The sequence below is a fragment of the Lissotriton vulgaris genome, chromosome 7, assembly GCF_964263255.1.
Source record: "Lissotriton vulgaris chromosome 7, aLisVul1.2, whole genome shotgun sequence".
In the NCBI taxonomy this organism is placed as follows: domain Eukaryota; kingdom Metazoa; phylum Chordata; class Amphibia; order Caudata; family Salamandridae; genus Lissotriton; species Lissotriton vulgaris.
In genome coordinates, this window is record NC_141695.1 from 738,402,675 (window position 1) to 738,423,481 (window position 20,807).

Consider the following 20,807-nt stretch of genomic DNA (forward strand, 5'->3'; position numbering starts at 1 on the left):
GGCCTAATGACAAGAGTAGAACTGATTCAGGTAATAGTGAAGAATGGTGCTGTGTATCTGAACACACCTCAAAACAAATGAGTCCAGAAGTGATTGCAGGAGTTGCTCCAGTAATTTATCAAATGATTGAACAGGGAATCCTTAAAGAAAACAATGAGCGGTCTTTATAATTCGCCTATCATAGGTATTAAAAAGCCTAGTGGGAAGTACTGTATAGTGCAGGATTTGCGAAAAATATATAAACTTATAGTACCCTGTTGTCCAGTGGTGCCAAATCCAGCAGTTATTCTTTACCAAATTCCTTGTGATGCAAAATGGTACACAGTGTTTGATTTGTGCCAAGCATTTTTTTCGATTCCCTTGCATCCGGAAAGCCAATATTTATTTGTGTTCCATTCGGAGACCGTGTTTTGGCATGGTGCAGAGTTCCTCAAGGGTACACAGAGAGTCCCTCAATCTTTAATCAGAACTTAAAAAAATGGCTAGAGACTCTAGTCACGCCAGGAAATTCAGTTTTGGTTCAATATATTGATGGCCTACTGGTAGCATCAAAGACACGAGAGGCATGTGTGACAGACACAATCGCCTTTTTGAATCATTTGGCAGAGATAGGATACAAGGTGTCCCCAGCAAAATTGCAATTTTGTAAACAGGCAGTACAGTACCTTGGTCACAAAATAGAAAAGGGAGTTAGAAAAGTAACCGCAGAAAGAATCTGTGTGATCAAACACATGAATCCACACAAAACTCAGAAAGAAGTACAAATGTTTTTGGGAATGGTTGGATACTGCCTTCAGTAAATATGTCGTTTCTCACTGATAGCAAAACCTCTACAGGGGTTAACATGAAAAGATGTCAAAGATCCGATTGTTTGGGATGATGAAAGTATGGATCCTTTTATAAGATTGAGAAGAAGTCTCTGTAGAGCACCTGCATTAGGAATGCTAGACTATACCAAGGAGTTTGTGTTGTACTGTTGTGAGAGAGAGCATTGTGTACTCTCAGTCCTAACTCAGAAACATGGATTGGCACGACGTCCAGTAGCATATTTTTCTGCTACTTTGGATTCAGTGGCTGCATCGCCAGGATGTTTGAAAGCAGTAGCAGCTACTAGCATACGTCTGGAATAGAGTGAACCGATTGTAATAGGTTACCCTGTCAAAGTGCATGTGCCTCATTCTGTTGAGATTCTTTTATTCTGGAATAAACAGACAGCTGCTTTGGACATCATGATTAAGTCTTTCATGGTGAGGAGATGATGGAATGCTGGCACCACTGTCTTGGATTTTGAGTTGTGCTGTGTGCCTTTTAAAGACACTCAGCGGCTCTGCTCTCACCCTCACTAGACACAAAATTACCCTAGGCATTGCACCTCCTACATACACAAGACAGAACAGCAGCATGTGTGTCAAGATCAGGGAGGACAGCCAAAATATGGTGGGTGGCAACAATTCCAGAGGGCCCAGGTCTGTTGGCAGGATATTGAAAAGAAAAAAACACATCCTGCTACCATACGCTGAGGCCAGTCTGACCCTGCACCGATATAATGAGACAGTTGATCCACCCGCACCAATCTGAACAGCACCAGCCTCCCCACTCTGACAGAAGAATAGAAAAAACAGTCAGTGTCAATTGTGATTCTCTCCGGATAATGCAGAAAACCAAAAAGGTGTTAGTGGCACTAACGGGCCATAGATGGGGTTACCCTAATTGTTGAAAAACAGGGAAGGCACTACCCTGGATTCACTTGACTTTCTCTAAATGCACTACTAATTATTAGCAGAATAGAACTGCAGGCTATGTGAAATAGTAGCATCTCTGAGGCAGCCTCTGTGGGTCTCAGCTGTTTACAAATGAATGCAGTCAGCTGAGATCAGTCCAGCGAAAGTCAGCGCCCATAGTGAGAGCAACCTACTATGTACAAAGTGCTTACACACAGACAGCCTGTGCATGTAACAGTGGTCGGGCGGTGGGGCCGGGTGGGGGTGATTTTAACATATAACCGCAAGGGAAAATTAAATAAATAAATAATTTTCCCTTGTGATAATATGTCGAAATCTCCCCCTCCGCCCCCCGCCGGGCCCCACTGCCCTATTGCTCTTACCTGCACAGACCACGCTGCACACAGACCTTATTGAACAAGCCTACTACGATTCTTGCGGCACAGTCTGCACAATACTGTCCGGCCGCGCTGCTCCTAATGCAGCTCCACTCTGATGCTCACAATCACTCACATTGTCTTCCTCTCAGTGCACAGGTTTTTCCAAGGCGCTAAAAATGTGTCACTAGAGCATTTTAGTGCAGTGATGCGGGCAGCCACACTAAAATGCGTTAGTTTAATGCCTGATGAGTGGTGCTTGGCAGGACTGCTGTGACTGCATTTGCTTATTGAAGCTCTGTTCTATTTAAAAGCACTCCCATGTGTTGCTCTGTGCTGCGGACAAACATCCATCCCGCTTGTACTTGCATCACTTGACACATGCTATTGTCACCGTGAGCACAGAGTGTATTGTTTCTTTTTTCAGTACTAAAGCTTGTTTGAAGCTTCGCTTAGTCAGTGCTATAGATGTCAGCCCATTGTGTGAGGCCTTATCTCCTATCCATGCAGAGTGATCTACTTATTCATTTAATTCGAAGAGCATTCATCCATGTAGTCTTCCTTCTTCTGCTATATTTTTATGTGGGATTTTGATTGAATGTCTGCACTTTGGAACAAATCTGAATTTCAGAACACAGTTTAGGAATTTTGGGCTGCGTGGCGCATTTCAATTAGTACTGAACTGTGCATAACAAAGTTTTCTTTAATGAGATGTATGCATCACATTATAACTTTGGATTTGCAAACACTTTTGAAGGGGTCGGGGGAGCGTTGGCGAACCCGGGGCCTTATTTATGAAGGACTTGCGCCACCGGTGCGTCACTTTTTCCCATGTTAAAAGTGACGCACCGGTGGCGCAAGTCCTTCATAAATAAGACCCCCGGTCTCTGCCCCTGGGTTGCTTTGTGAAACTGGAGCAGGCTGGTATAGGGGATAGGTGGGTTATAAAGGGGAGGGTTTTAGGAAGGGTTTTATAACCAGGGACGTTGAATGGCCTGTCTCTTTTGAACGACAGCTTCACATTAGGCAGGGTAGGCTAGCTTAAAAAGGCAGGTTTATGGGTAGGGCCAGAGATGGGGCTGAAGGGAGATTATTGGCAAGTGGGTAGCACCTAGTGGTTCGGACGATGTCTGGATAATTTTGCAGGAGAGCGAGGCTGTCAGGGAGGGCCTTATCGCACTTCACTTGGCCAGAAGGGACGAACTGGTCAGGCCTGGGATCCTCAATCATGCATGCAGCATTGGGCGTACCAGATGCAGCTGTGATGGCCTGCTCATTGCAAAAGTCGAGGTCATTGGGGCACGCTACAAGCAGCAGAGGTGTAGCCTCTGTAATAACACCACTGGTGGTGCCTAAAAGGAAGGCAGCAGCCTGGAAGCTGCAATTGACTGTGGCAGCACAATAGGAGAGCGAGGTTAGGCCATGCCCATATGGAAGGGGGATTGGTGGGGGGCTGGTATTAACTGCAACTGAGCAGACTTATATGAAGATGCAGACACCGGATGTGGCATGTGGGAGGGGCATCCAGGCGGGACTGCCCATGACTCGTCAGTGGCCCCTGAAGATGGTCTTAATATGCCTGAAGGCTTGGATAGCCAACAAGGATCACTTAGGAAGAGAAGAGGGGACTCTCTTGTGAGGGACGAGAGGAGTATTGTGGGACCGGTGGTCCCTGAGATGTCAGGGGCTAGGGAAGTGCACAGGCTGGCAGTGCTGGGCCAGAGTCAGCCATTTCAATGGTCTGGGGTGGGTTTAGAGATAAAATACATGAACAGAGGAGCTGCTGCAAGAGACAGAGCTCAGATGGAAAAGGCTGTGAAGAGAGAGGAAAGCAGCACTTGAACAGGGCCACATAGATAAGAGTCAAGGTTCAAGGGCATGCATTCAGAGTAGCTTGGGGGACCGGGGCAGGTGGGGCTGAGCGCAGGTAGAGGGCAATGGTAGCAGACAGTCAGGACAGTAAGAGCTGAGATGGTTTGTGGGGCAGAGGGTCAAGGAGCCCCTGCAGGGTGGCACAGCCTGGAGGGCGGATGGGCGACAATGTCAATAGGTGACGTTGACTGGAGGCTGGCAATGCTGATGGGCAGGATGCAGCACGGGTTCATCAGTCTACAGTGGACATCTACCACTCAACCACCAGCAACAACACACATGATGAGCAGACTGCCAGCCATGTACCGGTTATGGTAGGAAAAGTACAGGAGCCAATTTGGGGGCGTGCTGGATTTATAATATAGGTTTCTGCACTAGACAGTGATGAAAATTTAAACCTGAAGGCTAGTGTTTGGGGGGGCACCCCATCACCCAATGTTTCATATTGGCAACCACTGCAGAACAATGGCGACCACCATGAGGGAGGGGGTATCAGGGCCCTGTTGGCCAAAAGGGCGCCTCCTACACCAGTTAGAGTAGAGAAATCGGCCGCATAGCTGCAGGCTTAGCTTAGTTCCCAGACGGCGACTGATGAGAAGCAAGGCAGCCAGGAAGGGAGAGTAATCAATTTTGGTTTGTATTTGACTGACAAGTGTTTATCCCCAATGACTATATCTGAAAAATTGCCTTGTGTTTCTTTTTACAGCACATCGTACTGGAGAGTGGACGCGACCCAAGACGAAATCATAGGGAAGATTTTGAAAAGGGTGTCGTAGAGTCAGTGTCAGAGGGTCTCGGCTGAAGGAGACCATTACATTTGAGTTGTAGCCGTGCATGTTGGAAGTTTTGCTGCTATGTTGTTATGACCGTTTTGAGGTGGTGGTTTTCAGGTTATGCATGCTGTGGATGTTTTATGGGGCTTTTCGGGTGTCTGAATTACTGGGCTCAGGGCAGAAGGCCGGGTTTTGCATTGTGAGATTTAGCTGGATCAGCAGCAGTTGAGGATTTGGTTCTGAAGTTCTTATACTGGTCAGGCGTGGCTCTGTGAAGGGGGCATTCAGGAGGCTTGTCCGGTGCTATAATAGTGACAGTTTTTGTTGTGGCCTGAGTGCAGGCAATATGAGATTTTCTGTCATGATTGGGGATAGAGGCTTTCCATCTTTTGTTAGTTTTAAGCACGGCACTGCAGCAGGTGGGTGTGGACCCTACCAGGGTCAGGGCACACTAATTCAGGATAGGGGCAGCCATGTCTGTGGCACCATTGGGGTGGGATTAGGGGCACATTTGGAGAATAGGTTGTTTGAGACCTAGCTTTTTGTGAGCACTACGTACGTAGATAAGTGTGTGGATGTTTAAGGGGGTGACTAGGGGCTGGAGCACTGTTAACAATTTGTTTTTTCACCTCAGGGTTTTTGAGCGGTCCAGGGTCGAGTACATTTGTGACATGGATAGTAGAACATTCTTTTGTGCTATGGGTGTCTAAGTACGCAGATCAGCAGATCTACCGATGGAGCATTGGAGTACCCAGCGGGAGACATGAGGTGATATGGTGCGGAAAGTGTGGGATGCAATGGGGCAACCTTTTGCCTTTTTGTAGTAAGCCTAGTCCCACAAAGAGGGTGACCGGACATGCTCCTTATACACTTGGAAGAAAATTATTTGGTAGAATTGTCCGGTTTGACATTGCTACAGCACATGAATGAATATCTCCAACTGATTAAGACGCAATTTGCAGGGACATGCCTGCTGTAGACGGAGTTTGTACCTAGGAGACATTGGCGGAGTGCTTTGAAACACCATGCCATTGACAAAGCAAGATAGAAACTCAACAGAGCGATCAAGGGGGCATATTACCAACAACTAGCGATAATTTTTGTCTCTAACTTGTTTAGAGACAAAAATTATCGCCGCACATCGGCGATTTTTATCTCAGATAAACCTTGCTATTAACAAGGTTTATCGCAAATGCGATAAAAAACGGCCGAAATGCATGAATATCGCTGAAAAGTCAGCGATATTCATGCATTATCGAGCAAATGCTCTTAGCCATGTTATCGACCTCCCATTGGATAACATGGCTAAGAACTGCTCAGGGCAGGTGTTAGCTTTTGGAGATATTCCCGCTTAGCGCGAATATCTCCAAAAGTTGGTTATAGGAGATAGCAATGTTAGCGACTGTTTTCAGTCTCTAACATCTTGGCACGCCCACTTTGCATCTCATTAGTGATAAATATCACTGACATGCAAAGTGGGGCCCAAGATGGTCGCTATCTCCTACTAGCTGTCGCTAACTGGTGTTAGCGATAGCTTGGTAATAGGGAGATAATTTTATCTCTGCTTTCTTGGCTTTTAAAGCCAAAAAAGCGGAGATAAACCCCCTTGATAATATGCCCCATGGTGTTTTTTATGTCAAGTGACATTAAGGTGACATCTCATGGCGGCATGAGGAAGAGGATTGTTTTTTGTTTTGTGATGATGGGGTACATTTGTCTCATTTTGAGAATGTATTACTTGATGGGAATGCGGGCTATGGTGGTAAATTGTGGAATGAGAATATTTGGTGCAATAGTGTTTATGATTAAGAAGGCAAAAGGTGCCTGGGGCTGGGGCCGGAAAATGCCCTATGGGGTTCTTCCTGCTTGGCGGAAGTTTGGGGGCTTGGTGAGTCAGATGTGGGTAAAGTCACCCTCAGGGGGGAGGATGGGAGCACAGGGTAGGGGAAGACGGGGTGTAGGACTTTGCAACAGGACAAGAAGAATGCATGGGAGGATATCTGGTAAGGTAAGTGAGAGAGACTGGACTAACATAAGGAAGATAGAAGGATAAATAAAAGAATGAGGAAGGTTGTATGGTTGCATTGAAGAATTTGACGTTCATGTTAAGTTGAATTGAAGTTATTATATTACTGAAAAACTTGCCCTAAAAAAGTGGCCTTTTATGCTTCATCATCGTGGTTATTTCAAGAACAACCTATGCATGAATATCGTCACTAATACATCATTTTTCCTAACCATCTAGCTGTTTTTCTATTAATGAAAGCTCTTGAACTAAAGGAGCTATATGGTCCACAAGTAAACCTTTTTACCCTTCAATGATCAACATGTTTTAATCCACTTAAACTGTAAACAACTTTGAACTCTTTTAGCCCTCCACTCCGCCACACCACCCCCTCCTGAGCTGATCTGACGGTACTGCAGCGTAACCAACTTTTTTTCTATCTTTACCTATTGTCTAAAAACTTGTCTCACATCTGCTCATTAGCAACAAACCTTTAATGCCATACAATCAATTGTTGTCACAATGTACCTGTTAAATTCTAGTCACACTATCCCTCACACCGGCTCTAATGAGCCACTCCAACCAGCCTGATTACAGAATGGGAGAAATGGGCTGAAAACTTAATGCCCTCCCAACTACCTAGCAAGGTCAGACTGGGAACCTAAAACAGCCAAAATAATGTCTGTGTACTGCATGACGAATTGAAAGGGTGTGTCATAAAACAGTCCAAAAATATTACGGACTTCTTTAATGCAACCAGGGTGCTCCATTAAGGGTTGCTGATGCAGAGGGCCTCAATGTCTTACTCTAGAGGTTGAATTCAATTACTTAAAACAAGTCCACAATTTTTTCATTGTAATACTTAAATAAGAAGTCATATGGAGGTGCATCAACTCTAAGCCTGAGGACAGCATGGCTCCGGGAATGAGTACAAGGCAGCAACATCAGTACCATTCAAGTTAAAGGGACAAAGGTTGCAGGGGATTGTACAAATGTAAATTACTCCATAATGTGGTTGTGTGTTGTTGCAGGACATTATGTCAATGATGACACTCTACAAAAACCTACACAGAAATATGTTCTGCATGGACGTGTGAGGTACTTTTTTCTTTTCCATGTAGGGCTTGGACCTGTCATTAAACAGTAAGTATTGCATTTATAGTAGATAAATGTGATGGCCTCCTTGCAATTAAAGACATAATAAATTCTTTGAGTCGAATGATGCAAGTCTGTTCTAGGTTATTCTTGTTTTGGGGCCGAAACTAAGGCCCTGATTTAGTATCGACCAATTACATTGATTAATGGGGATTCCAAAATATATTCCAAATTATTAGCGTCACGGCTAGCACCTCGGATTCATAATATAGTCTCTGAAAGACAACATGGGTTTATACCAGGGAGATCTACAACTGACCATGTGCAAAGAGTTATATCCCTCTTTGACTACACGGGAACGACAGGAGACCCTATGGCGCTCATACTGCTCGACGCAGAGAAGGCGTTTGATAGGGTCTCCTGGAAGTTCCTGTGGGCCGCCATGCGAAACTGTGGCATAGGTAAGAAATATATTACAGCGATCCAACAGCTATATGTTGATCCCAGTGCTAGGGTATTGATTAACGGGGAGTTAACCGACAATTTTAAAATTAACAGGGGGACACGACAGGGGTGCCCTTGTTCGCCCCTCCTTTTTGCCATCTACATAGATGGGTTCATACACAGGCTCGAAAAAAACGTGTTAATTGCCCCTATAAGTGTGCGCTGTTTAGAAACAAAATGCTTAGCGTATGCTGACGATATTGCTATTGTCACAGAGGATCCTACAACTGCTATGAATCTCATTGAAAATGAAGCACAGAACTTCGGTAGAGCTTCGGGGTACAAGCTAAATTCCAGCAAGACACTGCTCGTGCTTAATTCTAAGATTGTGATGAGAGACCCGAGAATAACTGATAAAGCAACATACTTGGGTGTTAGCATTAGCGCCAATGTTGAGAATATTGTAAATAACAATCTGGAGCCACTTATGCTACACACTAAGAGAGAATTGTCACGGTTAGATAACCTACATCTGTCTATCGGAGGTAGAACAAATTTAGTGAAGATGGTTTTTTTTCCTAAGTTTTTATATTTTTTTAGGGCAATTTGCTTGGAATTCCCACCACATGTATTTAAGAAAATAGATTCAATGTTCTCACAATTTTTATGGGGTTATAGTAAACCTCGGAGAGCACTAAAATGGATCACACTACCTAGAGAGCGTGGGGGGTGGGCGTTACCTAATTTCATGCTTTATTATTGGGCTACAGTTATGAATTACAGCACAAGATTGTTAAAATCTAACCCAGATGATCTGAGTATTCCTACACCACAAGAACTTATCCTAGGGAATGGGAGTACTGGCTGTCTCTGGCGGCACGTTAATGATGATCACCTTAAAAGGGTGAAATTCAAAACCATCAACAATGTGGTCAAAGTCTGGAGACAGGTCAAGAAATTACTTGGTCTTGGGCGATTTTCACATTACACACCGGTTCTTCAGAATTCAGATCTTCCAGAAATATTTCATGACTCTTATATACAGAGCTGGTGTACACTAGGGATAGAGCAACTCGGATGTTTCTACTCTACTCAGGGATTGAAATCATTTGATGAATTAAAAAAAGACTACAACATCCACAACAGGGATTTCTTTAAATATCTTCAAGTGAGAGACTTCCTGCTAAAAAAAGGGGGTGTCGTATTAAATTTCAAATATGCCAAATCATAGAAAATATGCGCAACAACACGCCCCCAAGAATTGGCGAGATTTATGAAAACTTCAATACCTTGCTCCCAGATGATATGGACAAACATGGGGCGGAATGGCAAATTAAACTAGAAGTTCCACCTAGCATTCCACTTATGGCATATGACCTGTCACTTACTTACTTAATGTCCTTAAAATTACAGGCACAATTCTATAAAACATACTTTTCGCTGTATTATACACCGTATAAAATTGCTAAATGGGGGACAGGTAAGGGCACTACTTGCCCGCGATGTGCATTTCCTGCTGCAGACATTGTGCATATGTTCGCCACATGTAATACTCTATCAAACGTTATAAATGAAATATCTGGGTTTCTTGCTGATATCACCGGCGCTGGGATTAACAACTGAAGAGATTATACTGGGCATCACTAATAAAGATCGGCCTAGACAAGTTCAAGGGGTGATCTTCGTGGCAATGGCAATCTTTCGACTATGTGTCGCATCAGCCTGGCTCGATCCCATTCCACCATCCTTTTCCCAATGGAAGGCTAGATTACTTGCGACATGTAGCCTCGAGGTAGCCATTTATAAACAAAAGGGGCGTAATATTCGGCAGAGAGGCATGAAAATCTGGGCACCTTTGCTAGATTGGATACAGGCGCATTGAATATAGGATTCAAAAATGCCTTGGATAAATGCTAAAAAATTTTATCCACCAAATAACGCAACTGAACCTCATTGAGAATACCAATACCTGTCTCATTAAATCATCGCAAAATGAAATGTATGATCAATAGTGTATTGGGTTTTGATGTTAATATGTTTTTTTTTTCTGTTCTCTGTTACCCCCCCTTTAGGAATTTGTATTTGTGTAATGTAAATCTCTTTGTAAATATTATTAGAAATACCTGTCCTCATGGGGGGTAGAAGGGGGGGTGGGAACCAAGGGCTTTAAATAACATGTTGTAAAAATCTGAATAAAAAAGGTTTAAAAAAAAAAAAAGGCCCTGATTTAGAGTTTGAAGGTTTACTTTGTCAAACACATGATGGATATCCCAGCCACCTTATTGCAGGTCTACAGGAGATAATAATTAGGGGTGGGTAGAATTGACGGAATCACACAGAATTACATTAAAATTCTGCGAGATTCCGTGGAATTTCGGAGCAGGACAAAATGGGCATTTGGTGCTTTTGTCATAATCCTAAATGCACCCTCGCATCCAAAAATGGATAAAAGGGTGCATTTTGCTCTATGAAAATAGTGCAGCCAAACATACAGAGTGGTATGCAGTAGAAACCATTGTATGTTACTTGGCGCTCTCTCCTCACATATTTTACAGTGATGAAAAGTTTTAATCATTGCAGAGTATAAAAGGCATGAGCAAGTAGGATATGCAGGGGTTTCAAAAGCTTAGAATGCAATCAGCATGTCAAGGTAGGAGACTTCAAAGACCTCCGTCACCTTTGATTGATCAGAAGTGAGAGATGGGGAGGAAAAGCTTTTTCCCACCTCACTCCCAAACTTTGGAATTCTTTACCTCTGGAACATAGGTTGATGGACAAAGAATGACACTTCCGCAAAGCAATTAAGAGCTGGTTGTTTAAGCCATACCTCCAAGGCCCGGCTAGCCCCTATCAGTTATATGACCTCTTAGCGCTGGGAAGCCCTAGGGCAGCCATGCGCTTTATAAATCCACTAGCAGCCCGTCCCGACGTTGTCCGGGAGCAATTAGGCTTCAGGGCCCCCTCCCGCCGCGACATTGTCCATGAATCCCCCGGAGCCTTTCTCCATATATTGCAGTATTATACCTCTATGTTTACTTTGTACGCTTTTGTAACCTGCACACGTCACTTTTTTCTCCTATACCTCTATGTTTACTTTCTACGCTTTTGTAACCTGCACACGTAACTTTTTCCTCCTGTAATGCACCGTTTGGCTCACTTTTGTAATGCTCCGTTTGCTTTCTCTTGCTACCTGCACACGTCACTTTTTCCTCCTATGCCTCTGTTTACTTTCTACGCTTTTGTAACCTGCACACATAACTTTTTCCTCCTGTAATGCACCGTTTGGCTCACTTTTGTAATGCTCCGTTTGCTTCCTCTTGCTCACGATTGTCATTTTTGCTTCATTTTTCCGCCGCTCACCGCTCCTAACTAAATAAATAAATAACCTACCTCATCCGCCGCTCACCGCTGCTCCCCGCCTGTCCGCCGCTCCTCACCGCCTGTCCGCCGCTCCTCACCGCCTGCACGCCGCTCCTCCCCGCGCCATGTCCTCCGGTCCTCCTCGCGCTCCTGCACGCCGCTCCTCACGTCAGCACGTACGTCGCTGCCGGCGCTTCTTCCACGGGACGAATTTTTTCGGTAAATTTTTTAAATAACGTATATTTATTACGTTTATATAGCCTATGTCCATCTGCACACCCTGATGATTACAACAATGTATCGGGTGTGTGGATTGGCGCTGTGGTTCCCGAGTTTACCCGCCTCAAAGGTTCAAAGTTCTTCCTTTATAATAGTAGTATAGATAATAATAATAATAACCCCGGATTCTCGCAAACTGGGGAGATGCCACCACCTGCCTGAGGCGCATTGGCACCAGGAAAGGTGGGAAAGTTAGCTAATCAGGAGGCATGTTCACTATCAGGCCAGTTCCACCCCTAAGGGTGGCTACCTGATGTGTTCATGAAATATAGAATCCCACCATCTTGGCTTTTAGTGGAATTAGGCTCACTGGGTCAGAGTTATGCCCACTTCCAAACAGGAAGTGGTCATACATGGTCATAATGGGCTACCTACTCCCCCATATGAAGGGGTAAGTAGCTCATTGACTACTACCTGTCACTCATCTTAACACCCCTAAATTGAGTATTTAGGTATCACCCCTGAAGCCAGGAACTCATTGCTAACTGCTGTATCCTTTTGCACATATTTGCATGTGTGACAATGTGGGACTAGTTTCTCTGAAACTGCTTTACTTATACATCTGGCTTTCGGAAACATATTACAGTGCCTCGAACACAGAGTACAAGGCCTTTATGCATGATGTACAAATGTTCTATCGTCATCCTAGTGATGACAGGGCTATCTACATATCCACAACAAGAAGCATTTCTGGAGGTTAGCAGAGGTGATACTTCAGCTGACACCAGGAGTCCCTGCATGCTGATGCTAAACCAAACAGCTGTCTAACATTTGGGGGTGTCAAATTTGTGACCAAGACGGGGGTCCTATAGTCTTTCCTGCCAGATAATAGGGTTAGATCATCCCATGGGGAGTTCTTGGCTCTACAGCTACACACACTCTAGATATATACAGCGTAGGGATTGTGTAATAGGAGCACAACTGTCTACTACCTTGTTTTACATGCCTGCATATATACTCTGTATTAACAACATGGTGGAGCTGTATCTACTATTTACTCGCTTGGTGCTTGTAATCACTTTCATCTGCTTCTGTCTACTGATTATCGTAGCACATGTATTCTATACAAGAATAACGTTGGTTCAATAAATATATTCAAAACATCCCATTGTGTATTCTCTGCATATATCTCTGAGAAGAAGAGTGCACGAGTGTCTGAGAAAAAATGGTTCTAGATCCGTTACCACGATTCTTGAGGGGTCAGGGTTGTCATGTTTAGTCGTTGCCAGAAACCATTCACTCCCTAGTTGGGTTAGGGGGCTTACGGTGGCACAGTGAGCTACCTGATCTCTAGGCCAACATATACTATGAAGGTGCATGGAATCAGTCTAGGTACCTCACCCTAGCTCCATAAATGAAACTGCAAGTACCTGTATACCTTATATTTTTTTTCCCATCGGAAAGCGTTGCGCATAAAGACGCATTTCAGTGAACATTTTAATTAAATGTGAAGATGATATTTTAAAAAGTATTTACTTGCTTACAAAGTTCTTGGTATCAAAGGTTATATAAAATACGAGTTTCTTTTTCAAAATTGGTCTAGTATTTATTCTTTTAGTGTGTGTCTAATGTGTTGCCTTTGTGAGTACAACAAATCCTTAGCACTATCCTCTAATAAGCTAAACTTGCCCACCCACACTACCACAAAAAAGAGCATTTAGTGTTATCCTTTTTGCCTCTGTAAACCATTAAGGGGTCCCTGGACTCTATGCGCAGTGGACCTCGTTGGTCCACTTCCTACAGTCAAAATAGCGACATTCCTATTCCGAAAAAGAATTCTGCTCTCTTTTAAGGCTGGACCATGTTCCCAATCCATCTACTCTATATATTGTAAACATGCTAAGCGCTCCGGGCTGAAGAATAAGGCTAACTGAAGAGAACAGACGTGTTTGCCTTACACCATGCATGCATCTTGCCTGTTGATATGGAAAACAGAAACAAAGGGATTCTGAACTGCAGTGACCCTGCTGTCCGATTCCTAAAAGGCGAAGCGTGAGGAACACCTGGCTACAAGTTATGTGCCAACAAATGAAATGAATCAACACTACAGCAACTCCATTCCTCTGTTGCACTGAACAGACCCACGGATGCAGTTAGAAATGTGGAGACTCCATTTTAATCCTTTGCATAATAAGTTTGTGTAGTTATCTAAGGATGCATGAATACCTTCATAAACATAAACTAAGACATACATCATCAAGCTATTCTATTGATTTAGCGTGGTTGAGTCCTTTCATCTTCTCTCTTCACAACATTAGATAGGTTTGCTATGGCAACAGTATGTGTATGGAGCGTGGAAGCACTTAGTGTCACTCTCTGATTCTGTTTGAAAAGGACACACAGCAAACACATGCGGTTTTATGTGAACAGAAGAGGGGCTATTCTAATCTGATCCGTTGTTGGCTGTATGCAGATGGGTTTTAGGTCTGTCCTAGCTTGAGTTTGTCATTTAAGTAAAATGGAACACATTTTTTTCACGAGTTGGCCTGCTTTTTTCCTAGACAGCAACAGCATTCGAAATCAAACATAAGCCATGCACCCATTGGCCAGAAATCGGATTCACCGTAATGCACATTGGTACAGTAAAAGAAAAAGACATAGTGAAAATTTGTGTCTCAACATCAACTCACCCGTGTTACATTTTGCCAGAAGATTTCAGAACAGCCGTGAGGTATTTAAATGACCGAAGAGAATTTGCATATTTGCTTATGGCAATAGTAGTAAAAAACAGAAGTGTTCCTCATACTTTATGTTACGTTCTATAGTTCTTTTAGTAGGTCCTCCCACTCACGTTAAAGGGAACGCCTTAAACAGTCCAGCTTCACATATGTACCTCATTGGCCAAAATCCACGGAAGTGTATTCTACTGTCTATCTCATAAAACACTAGGAAATCATTTCAGAAATCTAACAGAAAATATTTGCAGGTTTACTTGGGGTGACACTGGCAAGCAGTTAATTTTCCCAAGTTGAGTTCCCATATCCTGCAACAAACTTGCTGTGGGTTTGTGAGCCAGTCTAAACATTAGCTTTTTTTAAACTATTCAAACCCCTTTGAGGAGGACAGACCTCTCAGGGCTCTTTAGCAAAGTAAATATTGAAGAAGAGCTGCTTTATATATTTAGGGGGCGCGAAAGATTATTTCACTTATGTGTCACAGAAGACATTATGGGCATGCAGTACAAACAATTTTAGTATGCGCAAATGCGTAAGCGACCTGTTTGCACATGCTAAAATTGTCATGGCCATGTACCAACTCAATTTTGCGAGTAGCAAATGAATTGCAACTCTCAAAAAAGTGTTTAGAGACTCACTATTTGGAAGGGGCGATCCCTTCCAAATAGCGAGTTTGTTATGCGACCGAAATTGTGGTCGCTAAACACTCGCAATTACCATCTACTTCAAGTAGGTGGTAATGCATTCACAAATGAGAAGGAGTCCCCAGGGGACCTCTTCTCCTTTTCAAATGCATGCAAAATTATTTATTTATTTTAATTTTTTTTTGTCCTCATATTTCGCCCTTGGTGACCAACTAGTTGCATGTGGAGATGACCTTACTGTCTCAGATAAACTGGATGGAGCTCCGAGAGGGACCGCCCTAATTGCCCCACAGTAAGTAGTGCCATAATCCAACTAAGCCACCTTGGAACAACCATCCAGGACATATGCTGTGTTCATATACCCATTCTTATACCGATTTCAACTTTATTGGGTATAGTCAAATGTGAGAGAAGGTGCCAAACAGCGTAATCATTGGACCTTGGGGAAAAAAAAAACAACAAAAAAAACCCCCAAGATTGAGTTAAAGCCCATTACCATTTTAATAGTCTCCAGAAGTTTCTCTTGCTTAGGTTTCCTGATCTTAAAAGGTCCAACTTTGATGTTTGTAGCACAGACGTGCGCCAATCAAGCAAGGTAGGGGGTAAAGGATCTTTCCATTTCTTACATATTTCCCTCCTAGCCAACAAAATACCAAAAAAAAGTAGATCTTTTGCTGGCCCATGAAACTCTGGAGAAACACCAAAAATAACAAGAGAAAAACATAATATTACTTGGGATCCCAGGGAGGTGGATAATAATAGGGAAACTGATTTCCAGAACCATGATAAGAGTGGGCAGGTCAAGAACTTGTGTAAATCCGAAGCTTCTGTCAAGCCACATTTGGGGCATAAAACAGGAGAGTTGTCTGAAAATTTCGACAAGCGTTGGGGTGAATAGGAGGCCCTATGTAATGTAAACAAATGGTTTCGGCGTAGCCAAGATGGTTTCACAATGTTCCACATGATCTTGAAAGATTCGAACCACATGTTCTCCACACTGATATTAGTAATATGTGTGGACCACAACAGATCCGGTAGCTGGAATGCACCCTCTGCTTCATCCAGTAAGACATTGTACCAGAGTGAAACCTCTTTCTTGAATAGAGGCTTGTCTGTTAGGAGGGACACTAATGTACTGTCCTCTCCCAGCTGAAATCTGCCTTTAACAGAAACCTGTGAGTGTGCCCAGCTTTGTATTTGAAGATATTTAAACCTGGAGAACCGAGTCCCTATTTTTAAACTGAATATCTCCCACGGAAGTAGGCTACCATCAACAAAGAGATCCCCCCAGGCAACCAATCCTGCCTCTCGTAGTGGTACAGCAAGGCTATCCAAGAGCCATCTCGGGGAGCCAGGTGAGTTCCATAATGGAGTTAGTGTGAGAAAAAATCCCAGGACATCTAACATAGACAGTGAACACTCGGGGTAGGTCAGTAATCAAGCAGGAAAATCAAGAATATAACAATATTTAACTAAAATATATATTTTTAATGAATATTTGTTTAAAAACAACACATAAAATGGGATCACGAGACCAAACCAATTAATCAGAGTAAAAAATGGGTCAATCACATACAGTTTTAATGGTTCAACATAAAATCATAATTAATACAAAACAATGAACACATAAATGCATGAAATATGACAAATTTCTTTTTTAAAAAAAGGAGCATGAGAACTCGTGCCGCCAAACCTCCCTTCTCTCTACGCCGCCTGATCTTCTTCCAAGCAATTCTCGGGTTGCGATTGTTCCAAATAAAAGAACGAATATCTCTTTGGAGCTTAGCTATCATCGTAGGATCAAAAAAAAGGGGAATGGTGTTGAATAAAATTGTAACCTTTGGTAGGATCGTCATTTTGACTAAAAAAGATATGCCCAGTAGTGAGAAATTTGCGGAAACTATCTCGTCTATATCTTTGTATATATTTAGACCCAAATACCGAAGGACTGGACTTATCTGTGCCCCTGCCACAGGCTCAGGGTCATTTCAGACCATTATGTCTGTCTTGGCAGCATTAGCTTCATAACCTGATACGGCTCCAAACTCCTTAGCCAACGTGATTACAGCTGGAAATGCCGACCGTAACTCAGATGTAAAAATGAGAACATCATCCGCGTATAAGGCTATCTTCCTCTCCCATCCCTCAAACACAAAAGTCTTGATGTTATTATTGTCTCGGATCTTTTGAGCGAAAGGCTCTATATACTGATCGAATAAGAGGGGGGAGAGGGGGCAGCCTTGGCGGGTACCCCGAGTGATGTTAAATGGGTCTGATAGTTCTCCATTGACAAGCATAGATGCTGACGGATTCTTATACAAGAGTTTGACTACACGGCTAAATTTTTTGCCGATGTTAAATTTTCCCAAGACCTCCAATAGGTAAGCCCAATTAACTCTATCGAAGGCCTTGGTGGCATCCAAGGTCATCACTGCAAGAGGAAGTGATGCCACCGTCGCCATATCAATGGCACCTATAAGATCATAACTACTGCCCCCAACCTATTTGCGAGTACAGATGTAAAAATTTTATAATCTGTATTTTAAATGGAAATTGGTCTGTAAAACCCACAGCTTGTTGCTGAATTTCCTGGTTTTAGAATCAATGTGATTGAAGCACTATCCCACGATATAGGAGGGGGCATCCCTTCAAGGAGGATCTTGTTAAACAACTCAGTCGGGAATGGGATAATAGTTGAAATCAGAGCTTTATAAATTTCAGATGGCAGACCATCCAGGCCTGATGCCCTACCTTTTTTACTACTAGCTACTGCTAACCTAACCTCCTCCTGTGAAATAGGATCATCTAATTTGTTACTTTGTTCTAATGTCAGAACAGGAAGAGAAACGCCCGCCAACCAATCCTCCGCCTGCTTTGGCTCAACGTTATTATCCTCACAGTATATTTCACTGAAGAAGTCACGTAGCGCTTTCCTAATGTCCACATCGGTAGAGAATGTTATTCCACCAGTCGTAATTGAGTTAATATTATTACGAACTAGCTCGGTCTTCGTTTTCCATGCCAGCAGTTTACTGGTCCCTTCGCCATACTCAAAATGTGCCAATTTACTGGCTTCCCATCTCTCTAAGACCCTAGCATATAATACTGAGCTTAGCTCTCCTTTCAAGATGGTCACTTTATTCTGCCACTCACGTACTGTGGATGAGCAGGCATCCGGGTGCCTAGCAATATCTGTTTGAAGATTAGCCAACTCCAATTCTAAGGAGGCCACTGCTTCTCTGTATATTTTATTCTTATATGAAGCTTTGTTGTTTATCTGACCCCTTAAGAATGCCTTAAATGCATCCCATAACACCTGGAGAGGCAGACCCTATATTTTCATCCAGGAAAAACTGGACCTCTACCTTGAGAGCATCAATGATGTTAGTTGAGGACAATAGTGATCGATCAAATGACCAATTACTTGATCGCTTCTTGGGAAACCCTTCCAAATCTAAAAGAATCGCCGCATGGTCTGAAAGATGAAATGGTAGATGGGATACAGATTTAACCAGGTGGGCTAAGGATTGACTTATCAGAATAAAATCAATTTGAGACTGATGATGAAATCTATAGTTTCGAAATGTGATTCCTCTTTGTAATCTGTGCATTGTTCTCCAGATGTCATTATATCCTAGCTGCTTCATGTTATCTAGCAGGTAAGACCTAGTTTTGGACAGAACTTTAGCACTATTAGAAGGCGATTTATCCACTAAGGGATCCAGGACTATGTTGAAATCACCTGCTAAGATAACTGGTTCAGGAAACAAATACAAATGTGAGAAGAGAACCTTCAATGCCGATGGATCGTCCTGATTAGGGCCATAGTATCCCACTATGGTGATAGGAGACCCATATATTATAACTGAAACTATTGCCCATCGACCTCCAGGGTCAACGAGTTTAGAAACCAGTCTCGCTTTAATAGATTTTCTAAAAAGAATTGCCACACCTCTACTGTGTGTTGCTTGTGACGTTGTTATACAAACATCAATCCATCTGTTCCTCTTAACCAATATATGCATTTCCGGCTCGGTCAAATGTGTCTCCTCGAGTACTATGATCTGCGAACTTGAAAGTTTTTTTTAAATGAAAGCGTTTCATTTGTTTGTTTTTAAATGCATCCCGGTTTCCTTTAAGGAAAACGGGTGCATTTAAAAAATAAAACTGCTTTATTTCAAAGCAGTCCAAGACATGGTGGTCTGCTGAGCCCAGCAGGCCACCTTCCCTAGGAGGGCCTGTCATTCCCAATGGGCTCACAAATTGCAAGAGGCTCATTAATATTAATGAGCTTCGCAATTTACGACCCCATAGGGAATCACAAACAGTGTTAAACACACTGTTGTAAATGCAAAATAGCGCCCCGCAAATTGTGAGTCGGAAAAGACTAGCAATTTGCAAGGCGCTATTTTGAACGTTGTGCATCTGCGCCTATTTTCTCTATGCTTATAGTGACCACCAAAGTGCAAAGTATAGGGTTCCCTTGCGATCAAAAATAGACTTGCCCTCCAGATCCAGCAAGCTCCATCACTCCTGAACTTCAGTCAGGAACTGAAGACACTCCTAATCAAACAAAACCTCAACCACCGGTGACCATGGGTGGACTGAGAAGCATGACCATGCAATACTTGGTCACAGCTGGATGGAATTGTCAGAGTTTCCTTGCAAGGTGGCTGGGATGGATGTGCTCAGCACCGAAGTAGTTGTGCTAAATACAGCTTAAGAAATTTATTTTTATCTTCAGAGATGGTAAGAAGAAGGAATCTGGGCAGGTATTGATGCAGCTTGAACCAGTAGAGGTGTATCCCCAAAGCTTTCAGTCCAGCTTGTTTGGTATTCATGTTTTTGAATTAATTATGAGTAAGCCCCTTAAAATAATCCTCTGGATGATGGCCAAAGTTGGAACCCGGTGGAAGCCGAAACCCAGTATTTTGTGCACCCCGATTTTTTACTTGAGCAGTTCTCATTGAACTAGTGGTAAGAGACTATCCTGCCCATTAAACAAACATATTTTGACGAGAGTACATGTCAGAATTCAACTGGCACAATTTAATACCTTAGGGGCCGATTATGATGGCGGATGGACTTGCGTCCGTCCGCCACCACTGAGTGTGAAGGACCGTCCGCATGGGCAGCGGCGGTCCCTCCATGACAATTAGGATGTGACGCCACCCTGGCGGTCACATCCTGTATTGTTTACATTGCGGCGGGTGCTGCTTGAAGCGGCACCCGCCGCAATGTAAAAAATGGCAACAGTGCACGCAAATGAAGGGGGGTACCATAGGTACCCCTCATGTGCACCCCCCACCCCCCCTTCACCTAGGGGGCCCGCAACGGGCCCCCGCAGTGCAGAACCGTATGCTTTTCCACGGCGGAAATGCCGCCGTGGAAAAGCATAGTATTGCAGACATCCTAATATGCCTGGCGGTGTCTGATAGACACCGCCAGACATGTTAGTGCTTTTCCGCCGCTGTCGGAAGGCGACTGCGGCGGAAAAGCTGCGGACATAAAAGCAGACCCACCAGCCATCCTAATTTGGCGGTGGGTCTGTGGAGGCTCCGC